Source organism: Silene latifolia, chromosome Y (genome assembly GCF_048544455.1).
Source record: "Silene latifolia isolate original U9 population chromosome Y, ASM4854445v1, whole genome shotgun sequence".
In the NCBI taxonomy this organism is placed as follows: Eukaryota; Viridiplantae; Streptophyta; class Magnoliopsida; order Caryophyllales; family Caryophyllaceae; genus Silene; species Silene latifolia.
Window position 1 is genome coordinate 236681844 of NC_133538.1, and position 18285 is coordinate 236700128.

Sequence of the window (18285 nt, forward strand, 5' to 3'; positions counted from 1 at the left end):
AAGATGGAACATCAAGACAAGCTTTTCGGGTCCAACGGTGGATTCCAAAGTTGTATTATGTTCTTTTACTAGGATAGGCCACACTAGGAAATTTTTATTTACGTTTTGCATTACTTTATTTATTCATTGTTACGATAATTTGCATCATTTTCCGCCTAAAAACCAAACCACCTAATTATTGCATGAAAACTGACACATATAGAGGTCACGAGTTAGTTTTCATTGACATTCTCATGTCACACGTTTTAAGCCATCATCCAAATAAATTCATTCACGACAGACGCTAGTTATTCGTTCACTTAAAATGAATTATAATTTAGTTGATGGGATCTTCCTCGTATAAACTAAAATTGAGAACGGTCTTTATAGGTCAAACTCCAATGAGTCCCTTCTTCGTCGGTAGGCATACTATGACCCCTTCTACGTCGGGTAAGTTGGAACCAATTGACCTATTTTATCTCAACACTATGGTCACTCGTACGATCCTGTGATCATGGTGGACTATAGATAGGATTTACGAAATCTATCGACCAAGAGTTCTTCCGGAAGAATTAGCTAAACAGTTGGCTTATCAATTTACTGAAATTGAGTCTTGGGATCACTTGTATCATTCTTGAGGGAGATCAATTATGCAAGTGCAAGAGTCTACATGTTTAAAATGAATTTTAAAATAGACTTAAATCACCTCGATGAGTTGCTTATTTCGTTTTGTTTTTCTTCTTTTTCAGTGTAGATCACGTATTAAACTGCTAAACAACAAATGGCTGGTTCAAGTGATAACCCAATGCCAAGTGCCACATTGGACCGTGAGTCCTGGCTTAGGATCTTCATGAGTCGGATGAATCGGTCTACTCGATCAAGAATGACGGATCCAACTTCGCGGACCGGGGAGGCGGCATTACGGAATGCTGCCGCTGGACGGAAAGCTCGATATCTGCTGAGCCCATGCCGTTAAAACCAGGCCCCACGGCTGGAATAAACGAGATCGACAAGTATAACGATTTCGCTTTAGAAGCGGGTGCGGTAAAGAACGTACTTATTTTTGCAATGGAACCCAATTTGCCGAAACGCTTCATAGCCCATGGTGCAAACAAGATTTTCACCACGCTCACTAAGGAATTCTCGAAAGCACCGAGAATCGTGACCTATGAGCATACCACTCGCTTCTTTGATGCGAGACTCCAGAAGGGCCAACCGGTTAGCCCACACATTCTCGGCATGATTGAGAATGTCGAGAAACCGAGACCTTTAATCAACATCAGCGAGAATATTGTTATCGACCGTATTCTTCACTCACTCCACGATGGTTATTCGCAATTGAGAGCGAATTACTATATGAATGATTTGAAGAAAACTCCCCATGAATTGCACTCCCTCCTCGTACGGGCCGAGAAGGACATGAAGTTCATGGGAGTTCGAAACAGATATTCTCGTTGTGTCAAACAAAGGGAAAGGTAAGGGCAAAGCTCCGGCAAACCTAACAATGGTAAGGCGAAGTTCAAGAAGTCGGGTTCGGGGAAGAGTGGTCCTGGTGAGGCGAGCAACTCATCGGGCATGACAAAGAGCAAGAGTGAAAACATGGAATGCCATCATTGCCACAAGACTGGGCATTGGAGACGCACATGTCCTGTTTATCATGAGGACTTAAAGGCAGGTCGTGTTAAACTTGTTGGTATGTCTTCTCTCTCTTCTACTTTTATTCATATGATTGAGATTAACCACGCAAGTTACGGAACTTGGGTACTTGATACTGGTTGTGGTTCTCATCTGTGTAATCATGTGCAGGGGCTCCGAAACATCGAACCCCTCGTAAAGGGTGAGGTGGACCTGCGTGTTGGGAATGGAGCAAGAGTAGCTGCCATCTCCAAGGGGACATATGTGATCCAGCTTCCAAGCGGATTTGAGTTGTCATTATATGATTGCTATTATGTACCTAGTCTTTCCAAAAACATTATTTCAGGTTTAAACGCTTGATAAACTTGGTTTTTCATTTGTAATAGAAAACAATGCTTGCATTTTCTCATTACACGATATGATTCTGACAAAGGCGCTTTCCATGAACGGAATTTATGTTTTAGATCAGACCTCGGAAATATTACACGTAATGAATAAAAAGTTAAAGGTTGGTGACAAAGATCAAACGTATCTATGGCACTGCCGTATGGGACACATTAATGAGAAACGCGTAAAACAGCTCATCAAACATGGAGCTATCTCGGCCTTTGATTTTCAATCATTTGGCACGTGTGAATCATGTCTCATCGGCAAGATGACTCGTATTTCCTTCAAAGGTGTTGGAATGCGCGCTGCCGACCTATTAGGACTCATACACACGGATGTATGTGGTCCTATGTCAATCACCGCACGAGAAGGCTATAGGTATTTCATCACTTTCACGGACGATTTAAGTAGATATGGCTATGTCTACTTAATGAAGCACAAAAGTGAATCCTTTGAGAAATTCAAGGAATACCAAAATAGGGTACAGAACCTATTAGGTAGAAAGATTAAAACACTACGTTCGGATCGTGGTGGCGAGTATCTTTCTCACGAGTTTGATCAACACCTTAAAGATCGTGGGATTGCCTTACGCTTAACTCCACCGGAACACCTCAATGAATGGTGTGTCCGAACGGAGAAATCGAACACTACTTGATATGGTTCGATCCATGATGAGTCACACGGTTTTACCTGATTCATTATGGGGTTATGCTCTTTTGTCAGCCGCTCTAATACTTAACCGAAGTCCGTCTAAAGCTGTTGACAAGACTCCATATGAACTATGGAAGGGAACGGTCCCTAACTTGTCCTTTATACGGGTTTGGGGCTGCGAGGCTTATGTCAAGTGGAGACACGAGGATAAGCTCGGCCCGCGATCGGTCAAGACACACTTTATAGGTTATCCTAAAGGAACACGTGGTCATTACTTCTATTCGCCAACCGAACAACGTGTTTTTGTTGCGGCTAGTGCGACATTCTTAGAGAAGGAATTTCTCGAGAATGCAAAGAGTGATAGAACCTTCGACCTGTCGGAGATTCCAAAACCAAACACCGAGCAACCATTGGAGGAACCTGTTCCTTCAATCCCGGCTGCGGTGAATATTCCTGAGGAACCTAGGAGGTCGGGAAGAGTCTCTATTCCTCCGGACAGATACATTGGTATGGTCGAGGAACATGATATAGATGACGTTCTACTCTTAACGAGTAGTGAACCCGCAACCTATAAAGGTGCCATGACAAGTTCGACTCAAAGCTATGGCTTGAGGCCATGCAATCCGAGATGGACTCCATGTATGAGAACAACGTGTGGGATCTTGTTGACTTACCTGCTAAGGTTCGTCCCCTTCAATGCAAATGGCTTTACAAGATAAAGCATTCTGTGGAAGGTCAGCAAGATATCTACAAAGCACGACTAGTTGCAAAAGGTTTCACCCAAGTGCCAGGTTTGCACTACGATGAGATTTTTGCACCCGTAGTTATCTTTGCGTTCCATTCGGATTATCTTAGCGATCGCTGCTTTTCATGACTATGAAATTTGGCAAATGGATGTGAAAACCGCCTTCTTAAACGGCTTTTTGGAGGAAGAGTTGTACATGGTACAACCCGAAGGTTTCATCGATCCTGAACATCCTAAGAAAGTATGCAAGCTTAAGCGTTCCATTTATGGACTTAAGCAAGCATCAAGGAGTTGGAATCATCGCTTCGACCAAGTGATAAAAGAGAATGGATTTACTCGATCGTCGAGGAACCATGTCTATATATCAAGTCGAGTGGGAGCAAGATTGTCTTCCTAATATTGTATGTTGACGACATACTCCTGATTGGGAATGACATACCTCTCTTAACTTCGGTGAAAGTATGGTTGAAAAACCATTTCCAGATGAAAGATCTGGGAGAGGCACAAAGAATTCTAGGCATCCGCATCTATCGAGATAGATCACGACGGATGTTATCTCTCATCGGGGAGAGTCTTACATAGACAAAGTCCTAGAGAGATTCAACATGACTAACTCCAAGAAGGGGTTCCTTCCCATGGCTCCAGGGGTGCATTTGAGCAAGTCTCGGCACCGAGACACCGGAAGAGAAAGAGCGCATGACACGGATTCCTTATGCTTCGGCTATAGGATCAATCATGTATGCCATGATATGCACACGTCCGGACGTGGCATATGCATTGAGTATGACAAGTCGATTCCAACAAAGATCCGGTGAATCACATTGGATGGCTGTCAAGAACAATCTTAAGTACCTACGGAGGACTAAAGATTGGGCATTGACTTATGGATCGAGATGACTCGAAATCTCGATCGGATTCGTTTTTACTCTTAATGGCGCTACGATCACCGGAAGAGTTCCAAGCAAAGTGTTACAAAGAGATTCTACGACGAGTCCGAGTACTATGTTGCGTCTAGACATGTACAACGGAAAGCTCATCTAATCCGGGATTACGTGGAGCAAAAGGAAGTAGTGATAGAAAAGATTGCTATAGATGATAACATAGCAGATCCTCTCACTAAAGCATTACGACAAGATAAGCATGAAGGGCACGTTAATTCCATGGGAATTAAACGTGTTCCTAAGTTGTAGTACTCTTTTATGGATCAGATTCATTCTCTCTTGTACTCTATACGACATCATCGTTTTGATATTTTATATATATATATTTTGTTTTTCATGTGGAATTGTACGACAATTTTGAACACCACAAAGTGAACCGAACAAACATCATATCTTTTTAGTCCTTAATTGCCCACATGAGCTGATAACTCTGGCAATTATTTTGTGACGTTGGTTGATGGTGGGTTCAACGCGCCATAAGTCAACCGGTTGACTGACCAATCACAGAGGCGAGTTATACGGATATCTCGTAGGACACCATTGTGACATCGACGTGGAGTCCTAAATGTTTTATAACATTCGTTGCCCGGTCGTGGATAGGACTTCCATATAATATTTAATTTTACGAATTAACTGGTTAATTCGCCTTAGCCCATGATATTTAATCCGTATTAAATATAATATCTCAACATCACATATTTGACTAATTACTAGTCAAATAACTCGGACTAACCGGTTAGTCAATATTGCATCTACATGACAGTATTTTCATACCGTCACATCTCTCGAACGTATCCTATAGGTGTGACTTTTAGGGACCAGTTGATCACCGCCATCTGTATGACAATAACGTCAAACTTATCTAGCAAGCCAACCGTTATTGATAAACGTGGATCAACTGATAATAATACCAAAGTATGCCCTTTGATCCTTTTAGAGGTTTATAAGTCCTTGCACTAACTGTTAAGGACACCAACCCCAACAATATGATGTTTCATCATCATCATCATCATCATCATCATCATCATCATCATCATCATCATCATCATCATCATCAGCGGATGAATAATATGAACCACTATAAGTTGATGAACTTGACGACATAATCGATGTGGAAAATTAATGGAGGACTTAACAAGTTAAGAATTGGAAAGTGCAAACGGTACAAGTTAAGATTGTGAAAATTATAATTGTACTTATAATGAGTTTGGGTTATATTGGAAACGGTATAATAAGATAGTAATAATTGGAACCGACATAATAATAAGATAAGAATTGGAAACTTAACAAATTAAGAATTGAAAAGTGGAAACGGTACAAGTTAAATAAGAATCGGTCAACTCTACCGTGTTAAACATATTAGCTTACAACGGTTATCAAAAAACCATTGTCCAATTAGTAAATGCACAATGGTAATAAAAAAACTGTTGTCCAATTAGTAACAACAAAATAGTTATCAAAAAACCGTTGTCCAATGACTAAAAGCACAACGTTATTGATTTGACTAATGCATGCCTTGTAATTTTTACTTTTTCTGATTCAAAGTTGCAATATTGCGTGTTTGACCATATGTATAACATAAAATGATAACGGTTCTTTATCAAGCCGTTATCATATTACATATATGAACAACGGTTGGACAGAATCCGTTTTAAAAAAAAATGTTTAATTATATGTGATTTTCTAGTGTTTGTGATTTGACTAATGCATGCCCTGTAATTTTTACTTTTTCTGATTCAAAGTTGCAGTATTGATTGTTTAACCGTATGTATAACACAAAATGATAACGGTTCTTTGTTAAGCAGTTATCATATTTCATATATTAACAACGGTTATTTTAAATCCGTTGCCATATTACACCAATAAACAACGGTTTTTCTTATAACCGTTGTAAATACAGATCCACTGTGAAAACTTAAAAGTTTGTGGTTTTACCAATGCATGCCCTATTATTATTGAATGTTTGACCATTATTCACCTCATGCATGAATGCACAATTAATACAACTTTGAATGTAACGTATGGATGAAATTAATCTAATTAATTATAGCTTTATTATACTATAAATAACATCACATTTGCAGTAACAATAAGAATCACTTTATTATTACTAACCTTTCTACTTCACTTTTTAAATAATCTACATATACATACATATCATATTTAAAAGAATGTCGCCGTCTTCATCATCCGCAGTCGTACCTTCTCAGCAATCGGTAACCCGTTATATCAACCCGATTACGTGCATAATTCACAATCTCCCAGTCATACGCGATGCTGCTGGGAATCCAGCTTCTAAGTCTCTTAACCCATTTAGAGACATCTTCATTGAGAATGGGTTTTCAAATGTTAGGGCAATCCACCCGGCTTGGAATTCTGGTCGTGGATTTCTTGGATATGCTCTAATCGTGTTTCGAGGGGATGGTCTTGACGATTTTCACCAAGCAAAACAACTCGCTGCAAGGTATGCATCACGTGACCATCAAAGGGGCAAAAGTGACTTTTATGGCGACGACCCTAAGGATCGTTATGTACACGCTGGGCCTTACTTATGGGTTGCCACCGCTGAGGACGCTCCTCTGATGAGGAGGTTCATTCCGTAGAGTTTTATTAATGTACCGAAATCATGAGAAGACGAAGAAGTGCCTCATTTTGATCACCGCCTTGATACCGATGTAGTACGCTTGATTTATAATCAAGTTTATTCTCAGTACCCACCTTCTAGTCAAACTCATGTTAGGGTGTTTGATTAATGTACTAATTAGTTAACTGTTTGTTTTTGTTGTTTTTTTATTTTTTATTGTGTTTCCTTTTTTTTCCTTGTTGTACTTTTTTTTTTTGCGCCATTGTATAATATGCTCGTTTTAAAATATAGTTCTACTCTTTATTACATGCAAATACTTATTAACATAGATTTTAAATAACTTGCAAACAGACAAATGAATGAAACAATAACATATAATATAATGACAACGGTAGTGCATAAGAACCGTGTTAGAATATAAACACCTCTAAAAATAAATAGAAATTGGAAGATATTAATAAGATAATTACAACGGTTCTTATAAGAACCGTGTTAAATTATGCAATTGCTGAATAACATTATTTTAAATAACCTTCTTTCTTTCTTTATTTCTTTATTTCTTTCTCTCTCTCTCTCTCTCTCTCACTCTTATTACTTAAATTATGTCAAGTGGTAGCTCTTCTTCCTCCTCTATTTCACCAGGGACATGTAATTGCTCAGTTCCGGCAGCATTGCGGACTTCTTGGACTTTGCAAAATCCGGGAAGAAAGTTTCTTACTTGCAAATTCTATATAATCCCGAGACTAAAATGGGTGGATGCAATTACTTCAAGTGGGTTGATGAACCAATGACTGAATGGCAGAGGAAGGTTATAAACATGTTAGTGAATGAGAAAAAGAGCATGGATATCGAGATTACTCAAGTGAGAAGTATACTATATCAACTTGAACAATCGAAGCGGGGAAATGACAGTGAAATATTGAAGGCAAAAGAAGAATGCAAGAAGTTAACCATGGATATCGTAGAACTCAAAAATAATGAGGCATGGCTTAAGTTAATTGTCAAATTTCTTCTTCTAATTGTTATTTACCTAGTTTATTATGTATGGTGGTAGTTTGTACTCTTTATGTGTAAACTTATAATCCTTTAAATTAATGGAAATAAACAAGATTTTATAAGAAACATATTGTAATTAGCTGGCATATACAAAATGATGTTTTATTTCTTGGCGGTAAAATCAAACATAATGAAATATAAAATAAAACGGTTATACCCAAACCGTTGTTCAGACGTATCTGATTATAACGCAGTTCGGCGGTTGTTATGTATATAAAAATGATGCTTTATTTCTTGGCGAGACAATCAAACAACATGAAAATATTACAGACAACGGTTAGTTCAAACCCGTTGTAGATAGTACTAATCAATTACGGTTTCACACAAAACCGTTGTCTGTTTGGGAACAAAATACAACGGTTTTTCTTATACCGTGTTTATTATTTTCCAATAAACAAGGTCTTGCAAGTGTTGTATTATTCACACATATATACTCTGAGCTTCCCCTCCCCCACATAATATCCTCAAACAATGAGCTTCCCCTTAACCACCAGCCTACCCCATCGCCGTCGCAGTCATCGTTATCATCGCCATTGCCGCCGCCAGATCAATCCGGATTCTCCTCTTTAAAGAAGTAATAAACTCTCCTCTCTAGAGATTTGTTTGTTATTATAAGTATGCATTGTTATTATTTGTTTATTAATTTCTTCTTTAGTTATGGTTCAAAAGCGGAAAAGAAACGATGGAAATGCGTCAGACGACGACTCAGGTGATGAGAATAATTTGCAACACACTGCGGGTCGAATGCGCCACAGGTTTTCCCTAGAAGCAATAAATTAAAAGATACATAATCCTTTACAGTGGGATAAAGATACGGGGCTGCCATATAGTGAGTATGCCGGGTATTTTGCGAGTTGGATTGGTTGTTTTGTAAAATAGTATGTGCCTCTCGGTAGGCCGCGTATAAGGGAACTGAGTAAAATACGGAACACCATGCTAATAAACAGAATAAAGGTATGTATACACAATAATAAATGTTTTAGCTGAAATTAAGTTACTACTTGATATGTGTTTTAGCCAAAACACTTGTGCCAACTATGCTCATCATATATGCAGTTAGCTTACGTTGTCCTCAAAATGTATGATAAGTACCTAAAGAAAAAAACAGGGGAAGCCCTCAGTTCTTGGAAGTTAAAGATTGCTGAGAAGCACTTGTTCAACAAGGAAACTGGGGAGATGAACAAGAACCCACCAACAAAGAAGTATCTGTATATCAGTTAAGACCATTAGAATAGCTATATCGCTTATAGGCAGTCTGACAAATTTAAGGTAACTTAATAATAATAAGAAGTATACTTAGTTTAGTGTTTGGTCATGCTTACGTTTCTTGATACAATTTATTTGATGAAGGCTATGAGTGAGAGGAACAAGGCGAACATTTCAAAGAAAAAGACCGTCTTTTACGGCTCCCGAGGTGGTTATAGATTGATTAAGAAGAAACTTGCAAGTACATAATTCTTATAGTATTAGACTATTAGGTGATAAATGTTATATATGCTCATAGTAATCATACATATTTTGAGAGGATATCAATGTGATGAATGAATTGTAGGTAAAACTTGGAAAATTCAGTCGTCACGACGCTTGGGTGGAAGGTCACACTCTTAAGAATGGAAAGAAGGAAACTGAATATGATAAGGACATCAAAGAGAAAATTGTAAATTTGAATAAATATGTCACCCCTACCGCTGGTGGTCGGAGTTATATAATTGTGGGTTGCTTAATGGTTTTATGTGTATGTAGAGGATCTGTGAGAAGGAGGTACAGGAAGGAAAATGGAAACCTGATGGACGTGATGACATTCTTTCTAGGGCAATCGGCAAAGCAGAGCATCCAGGCCGTGTGAGAGGGGTTTCAACGCATGTTGGTATCACTAAGTATTTTGGGAAAACTACTCTAAGTGGTGATGATTCCAAGAAGGTAATCTATAAATACTGTATTTGAACCAACGTAATTTATAACTATATATGCTGACATTGATTTCTACTACACAACTACATAAAATAGCCAGGTTGATGGTTAAAATGTTGGAAACTGGGGAAAAGCCATCGGAAAAAGAGTTGGATATGGTTCAAGAAGTCATAAAGGAAGCAGAGGAGGAGGAGGAGGAGAAGGAGGAGGAGGAGGAGGAGGAAAAAAAGGTAATAATATTTATGTCTTATATATATACAATGTGTTATATGATTTGGAAAATCAGTACATGTTATATGGACAAGTGTTAATGTACAGAAGGAAGCCGAGGAGGACATGGCAAGGGAGAAGGAAATGGCAAAGGAGACTCAGGTGGGAGCCGAGGATCGATATCAGGCAGTTGAAGAGGAAGAGGAAGCCAGGAAGGTCGTGACATAGGATGATATTGAGGTAGTTAATGATTAGACGTTCTTCTCTATACCGAAAAAGGTAATAGCTGCTAGTTTATAATTATTAATCTCAGTACACGTTTTTTACTTATGAAATTTATTAAAGGTAGTGAATGTATCTGTACTAATTGATTAAAGTTTCGTGAAGGGCGATTGCAAGTTGGCTTGTCGTCTGTTCTATTTACAGGGGAAACAGAAAGTTGCTGTTGCCAGGGGATACGTGTTCGCTTACGACCGGCTTCAACAAGTTAAGGTTCATGGTATACCCCTTCATCACAATTGCAGGAAAGTGGAAGTGTCTCAATTATATAAAGACGAGTATGGGGAATTAAAAGTAAAATTTCCTAATGAGTATATCACTTATTTGAAAGAAGCCCTGAGCTCTTATGTGGAATGGCCTAATAACCTCATCAATGTTGTCATCCCCAAGGTACCTATACGCAGACGTTAATTATTACTTGTTCTTTAAATATATTAGGGTACGAATATTAACACATCGTAAGTACTTTAATCTTTACATTTGCGAAGTTAAAGCAAAGCCATGGCGGCAGCTAAAGCAATTACTACTACGTCAATAAAGTTGTTGCATCAAGCACCTTATGATTCTTATTATGAATCGTGTGAATATAAGAAAAAATGAAAATCGCCACTGATGGCTTTGCACAACATGGCTGTAAAGAAGTCACCTAGAGGGGATGTAGTCATGGTTAACATTGAAGAGGAAATTATGGGCGCAGCTGATATAGCCGTACTGGACTCGAAGCAACTGATGGAATTTGTCGACCTTGACAATTTAGATGTTGTTCACATTTTGATTTGGGTAAAGTAAGTTTTATTAATAAAACTATTTAGTCATTTCCATTTACGAATAATGATGTTTGTTTAAATTATCAATTACAATAAGATTTTTCGTTCATGTGGCGTAATAGGTACCTGAATAATCAGATTGCTGAGGGGAAGGTCCCAATTCACGCCTACAGATTCTTGAGTCCTAAGGCGTTCTCTGTGCACATAATTTCATACGAACAACAAATCAATAGTATCGCTCGTCGGTTGATGTCGTCCAAAAAACTATGGCTTGCCGCCTTGCCCCTTACAATGAGAATATGTATGTATAGTACGTGATTATTGTAATGAATCACAGTTCTATAAATTTATTATTAACATGCTTAAATGTGTGCAAATGAACTAACAGTTCAATGTCCCAAATTGAATAGGAAGCATTGAGTGCTACTGGCTGTTATACTCCGTATTTATAAGTCTTTGGGTACTCTATCGAGTAGGCCTTACTCTGTCGAGTAAGGGTAAGTTGCGAAGTAAAATAGTTTCTGACCTGTTGGGTACTCGATCGAGTAGCTGGGGTACTCGATCGAGTAAGGGGGTACTCGATCGAGTGCCTTGGGTACTCGATCGAGTGTCCGGTTTTACGGGGGAGTTTTCTCGGGTTTTGTTAATTACGCGATTAAGGTATTTAAACATATTCGTCATTGTTTTAAATCACTTTTTACAAAACCTAAAACCTGTTTAAGAGAGAAAGCAACTAGTTCTTCTTCCTAATCGCGTTCTTGACAATTCCCGGAGTTCAGACGGTCAGTTCGTAGCGTAGTTCGTGTCGTTGGATTCCTTGCGTCGAGGGTAAGCTTTTACTATAATTTCTATAATGTTTTGTTAAGATTGGTGAAACCCTAATTTAGGAATTGGGGGTTTTGGTGTGTAGTTTGTGATGTGTAGTCTTTATGTGCAGTATGATAGGAGGAGAATTCGTAGAGGAGCCGTTTTGATACAGCTGTAGATACCGTCTGCGTGTTGTGTTGCTTTCCAGGTAGGATTTCCTACTCGCATTAGTCCCATAATGGGATATTGGTGATGTCTTTGTAGTTAGTTGTTTGATATGATGATTGTGATTGTGATTGTGATTGTGGTTGTGTTTGTTGATGGTTCTCGAGATGCGTTCTCGGTGAGGGGGTCACTTGCGGGAGTGATCTCACGCCCTAGTTTCGCCCTTCGTGGAACCCGCCACGGAAGGGGATGTGCACATTAATGGACAGGGTTATCGCTCGGTATGATGAGCGGGGCTTAGGTGGGAACGGCTGCGGTCCCCCACTGGCGGGTGGTCCAAAGGGACGGTCGGTATTGAGATGATGAGAATTGGTTGGTGGTGTGTGTGTGTGTGTGACAAATTCATCCGTCTGCTTATCTTATTGTTGATGTATATTGAGTTGTGTGATTAGTACGACCCGTTTAAATGTTTTAAAAACTCGTGGTGATCCATTCGGGGTGGTGAGCGATTGCTTTGGTGTATATCTTGGATACGCGTGGGATCTAGTCTGGGATGGAGTCATCACATATCGTAGTCTTTAGTCTTCCGCTTTGTGTTTGTTAGGACAGTTCCTTTCATTGGTTTATAGTTTGAGAACAGATTGTATTTTGCTTGATTGGTTTGTAATGTAATCACTTAAACTTATTTAATTAAGTATGTTTCTTCATTGTCTTATGGTTATCATGCCTCGGGTAACCGAGATGGTGGCATCCTTATACCTGAGTGGTCCCGGTAAGGCACTTGGAGTATGGGGGTGTTACAAATGGTATCGAGCGACGATCCCGAAACCCGTAACCAATGAACCTAATGAACATAGGGAGTCAATTAAAATGAACCCGGGGGTAAAGGTTGTAGGAGCTAATGCAAAGACTTGGGAGACGTCCTAAAGTCGCGAACTCGCCCTACAATTTTGAACCGGTCACCATGGGATAAGTGTCGGGATCGTTATGTGCATATTGTGTCTTTGTGTGTATCTATGTAGTAGTATGTTGCATGAATTGATGATGATGACGTGAATTATATGTTGGTGGATTGTAAAGCATGAAAGTATAATGATTGATACATGTAATTTGACATGTTATAATTATGTAAGGAAAAGTGTTTTGTCTATATATATATATAAAGCGATGTGTAAGTATACATGTTGTTGTTGTCGTGTTGAGTAAAAGTACGAAGGTTGGGAGTGTGAATTAAACATGTCTTTGGGTGAATATGTTGAACGAATATGGTGGATAAATATGTGGTATGATGGATGAATTAGTGGAAAAAGATGAATCATCGTGGTATGGTAACATGGTTCCGATTAAGCATGTTATATAATGAAAGTTATTTTATAATGTTGTTATGCTAGTAACATGTGAATAGGGGACTTGATGTCATGTATTTGTGATTTTGTTTACGGAAAAGAGATAGAATAAAAACATGTGGGTAAGTCATAATTGGTAAGTTAGATAAATTATGTGCATGATGAATGTTGTTGCTTGGCTTTTGAAAATAATAACATATGATTATGAATACTGGTTTTATGAGTTTTGGACTGGTTTTGTTTGCTTGGTTGTTGTTTAAACTATTTGGAAGTAAAAATCAAATAGTTATGTCGTCTGATTACAGCAAAGTTGTTTTTAAACTGTTATAACTTGAGATTCATAAATGATTTTGATGTGATTCCAATTGGAGGTGATAGCTTGTCCTTTTACGATTCTAACGATAGGTCACACGCCCAAAACGACCAAGAAATGAGTGAGTTATGACTGTTTTACTGGCGGGACAAAGATCTTGAGAATTGGGGTACTCGATCGAGTATCCTCGGTACTCGATCGAGTAAGGGGCCACTCGATCGAGTACGTTAGTTACTTGATCGAGTAGCTCTGGTGATTTGTTTTACGTGCTTCTGATCTTGACCTACTCGATCGAGTAAGTCCCTTACTCGATCGAGTGGCCTGTACTCGATCTAGTGACCCTTGTTTTGGGTCATATGCTTATCTTTTGACTTCGTTGCATATTATGTTTAATTCAAAGTTATTATTTTGCTTCTTTATGCATTGTTTTACGTATGTGTTGGTCCTGAAGCGTAAGTTACCCAATCTTATGATGTAAAGAGTGGCACTTATGATGAATATGAGTTCGGTGGGGAGGACATGAGTTATATGTGATTATGATAGATGGTGGAAAAAGAAAAGGAAGATTGGTATAGTTTATTGAGGCATAGAGCACATTTTGCGAGACGGGATGAGTGATATGATTGTGTGTTGAGTAATGTAAAAGTAAGAGAATATGGGCAAGGGATGATGTGAGTATAATGAACGTGAGAATAAAAAGATTGAAAAGTAAGGATGCGGATAGTGGCAAACTTGAGATGTGTAAAGAATTATGGAGGGAGATGGTTAGAAATAGAGTTGAGTAAGGATATATGTAGTGAAAGTGCGTTTTAAAGGAGTTGAGAAGAGTAGTATATAGTGAACTTTGTGGAGACATGTCGCGAGGTGGATTTGGGAGATTTGGTTTATTAAGAGATGAAACTACTGTGTGATTTCCTTGGGCAATTAATGGTACAAAAGGAATTCTGATTTCTAGAGAGGTACAAAGGAGATGAAATTGTTAGAACAGTGAACGTTGATTTTATGGATAAACTAGAGGCAAGGGTGATTAATGGCATAATAAGAGAACATATTTATGGTAAGAAAGAGTGAGATGATATCGATATGAAATAATGGGATTTGAGTTTTGGAGCAATGAAAAGATAATCAGAGCACTAAAGAGTTAGATAGAAGTAATAAGGAGCTGAGCTATTAATGGTATTTTTGAGTATAACGAGAAAAGAAGGATAAAAGTAAGTTGAGAAAAGTTCACCGGAGTTATGTGACATAAAGTAAGGAATCGTCGAGATGTATGATACTATCAAGGGTAAGTAAGTTAATAGTTATACGAAGTTTCGGACAACATGATTAATCATGAGTTTCGAGGAATTAAGGGAGTATGAAGTTGGTGGAGTATTTGCACGATACGAGATTTTTGGTGGAGAGTTAGATGATGATACAATTAAGGATAGTATTGGGAAGAATGTTGAGGTAATTTTGTTAATGGATTGGATGTTCGTTATTTGGGATGTCAACCAAAGATAGGAAACAAATCGTGATGTTTAGAGATGAGTGTAAGAGGTTTGATGCCCGGACAGCGGTAGTGTTATGGTTTGTGACTAGTGGTTAAGGGTAATGGTATATTAGAAAGGTAACAATTCTAAAGAGGTTGATTTTGCGAGACCAGATCGATAAGTACGATTATGAAGGAGTATAAGATGTGGTTATATGAGGCGGTTGTTAGTAGTTGAGTATTAATGGTGTGGCTACATTTGGCAGAGGGTGATGGATATGCGAAAGGGAGAATATGTTATGAGGGGCATATGAGTTAAACTCGGCGTGACAGTAACCTTTATCGAGTGGTAACTTACGTGGTCGGGATTGACTAGTTGGTTGTGATTACGGGTCTATGATATGTGTAAATGTTTGTGTGAGGTTCTGACCTCACAAGAAGTGGTATGGTGTGATAATTATAAAGTTGTTTTATGAATGTTCCGTAATATATATGTTGGACACGGTAATTTAATTGAATGATATCCAAAAGGGTAATAATTTGATTAATTGACATGGCTAGTTATAATTTTATGTGTATTAATAACACATGTGTATTCCATGAAATGGTAGAGATGATGTTCATGAGATGCTTATCTGTGTATCCATATAATATGTTGCGTGGTGACTTAATAAAGTGGATTTGAGTAAGTTTTCTTGTCCGAGAAGTTATCTTTGAGTCGGTGTTTATGGGAATGGTATGCGATTGTGATGTCTATCGGTGTGGTTGTGGTGCTTCGGGTGGTGATCCGGGCACGGTACATAGTGTTGTGATACGGGTATTTTCGCACTACGGTGTGGCTGTTGGTGGCGGTGTTGTGATGCCGTCACGGTTGTGGTGGAGTAGGCGGGATGATTATGATTCGAGTTTCAAAATACATACCATCATACATAGATTGTTGTTTTATTTGTCGTTGTTTCTGTGAGTTTCGTTTAGACAAATAGACTATTGTTTTGTTTGCTAATGTTTCTTACAAGTTTCAGTTTGAGAAGGAGGGTAGAGTTTAATATAAAGAGAGTTGTATATGTTTTCGTTGTTGTCATGGTATAGTGACATTCTGTTAATGGGACACGGTTGTGAGAGGTTGTTACAATAATTATGATCTTGTTCTAGTTAAGGTTTCATTAGACATGGTAATGGCAAGTGAGTCGTAGGACATGTGTGGTAATGACCCGAAAGATGCGGGTGGTTCATAATCTTTTGTTGGGACAAAGGAGTGTAGGGTATTGGGGGAATTAGTGTCATATTAGGTTATGTATGAGTTTTGCGGTAATGAAGGAAAGAACTTAAGGATCTGGAATGAGTGCACGTAACAAGTGTGGATCGCGAGTTATGCTTTTGATGATGGGAGTTTCATATAGTTTATATAGAGAGGTATGTCATGTTGCGGTAATGTGGAAAGTTGAAGTTTTGGGTTAAGATAAAGATTTTGAGGTATAGGTTAGGTGGTGTGACGAGTGAATTGAAGTGTGAGAATTGTTTAAGTAAGAGAGCCTTGGATACATGCATGGCGAGTGTTTAGAGTATAGGTGGTTATCTATGACATGTGATGATGATGAGAATAACGAGAAGATATAACTAAGGATATAGTATTAGTAGGTTACGAGGACGTAACATTTATCTTAAGAGGAGTAGGATGCGATAAAAGAGAGTTTCATGGTGGTGCATGTTGTAATATAATTGGAAGTAGAGTGTTAGCGTAGCGTAAAGGAGGGATTTGTTTTGTGGACGATACTTATAAAAGGCCATGGCCGTGCTTGTAGTAGGGTGATGCTTCGGAGTATGAGAATATTTTATATAGTGTTGACGATTGGAGGATGATGTTATGAGTGCGAGTAAACTTCGAGGACGAAGTTCCTTTTAAGGGTGGTAGAATGTAACATTCCGTTTGATGTCTATGAGTGTCTTAGTATTGGGTTTGATAGTTGATGATATTATGGAGCTAGCAGCATTAGAGGATGGTAGTTGATTATGTATGGAGTTGGTGTCGTGAGAGATATATATGTGGTAGATACGATATAGTGAGTCATGTTGTGGAAGTAAACATAGTTGGTAGAATGGGGTTAAGAGTTCATGTTCTATGTTCGGTCGAGTTCTTGAGTCCTTAGCTAAGTTGTTGTGTCTTGGTCGAGTCGGTATGGTTGTTTTTATGTATGGGTTGAACTTCGGGGACGAAGTTCTTTTAAGGAGGAAGACTGTAATACTCCGTATTTATAAGTCTTTGGGTACTCTATCGAGTAGGCCTTACTCTGTCGAGTAAGGGTAAGTTGCGAAGTAAAATAGTTTCGACTGTTGGGTACTCGATCGAGTAGTTGGGGTACTCGATCGAGTAGCTGGGGTACTCGATCGAGTGCCTTGGGTACTCGATCGAGTGTCCGGTTTTACGGGGAGTTTTCTCGGGTTTTGTTAATTACGCGATTAAGGTATTTAAACATATTCGTCATTGTTTTAAATCACTTTTTACAAAACCTAAAACCTGTTTAAGAGAGAAAGCAACTAGTTCTTCTTCCTAATCGCGTTCTTGACAATTCCGAGTTCGGACGGTCGGTTCGTAGCGTAGTTCGTGTCGTTGGATTCCTTGCGTCGAGGGTAAGCTTTTAATATAATTTCTATAATGTTTTGTTAAGATTGGTGAAACCCTAATTTAGGAATTGGGGGTTTTGGTGTGTAGTTTGTGATGTGTAGTCTTTATGTCTTTGTATGATAGGAGGAGAATTCGTAGAGGAGCCGTTTGATACAAACCAGTAGATACCGTCTGCGTGTTGTGTTGCTTTCCGGGTAGGATTTCTACTCGCATTAGTCCCATAATGGGATATTGGTGATGTGTTGTAGTTAGTTGTTTGATATGATGATTGTGATTGTGATTGTGATTGTGGTTGTGTTTGTTGATGGTTCTCGAGATGCGTTCTCGGTTGAGTGGGGTCACTTGCGGGAGTGATCTCACGCCCTAGTTTCGCCCTTCGTGGAACCCGCCACGGAAGGGGATGTGCACATTAATG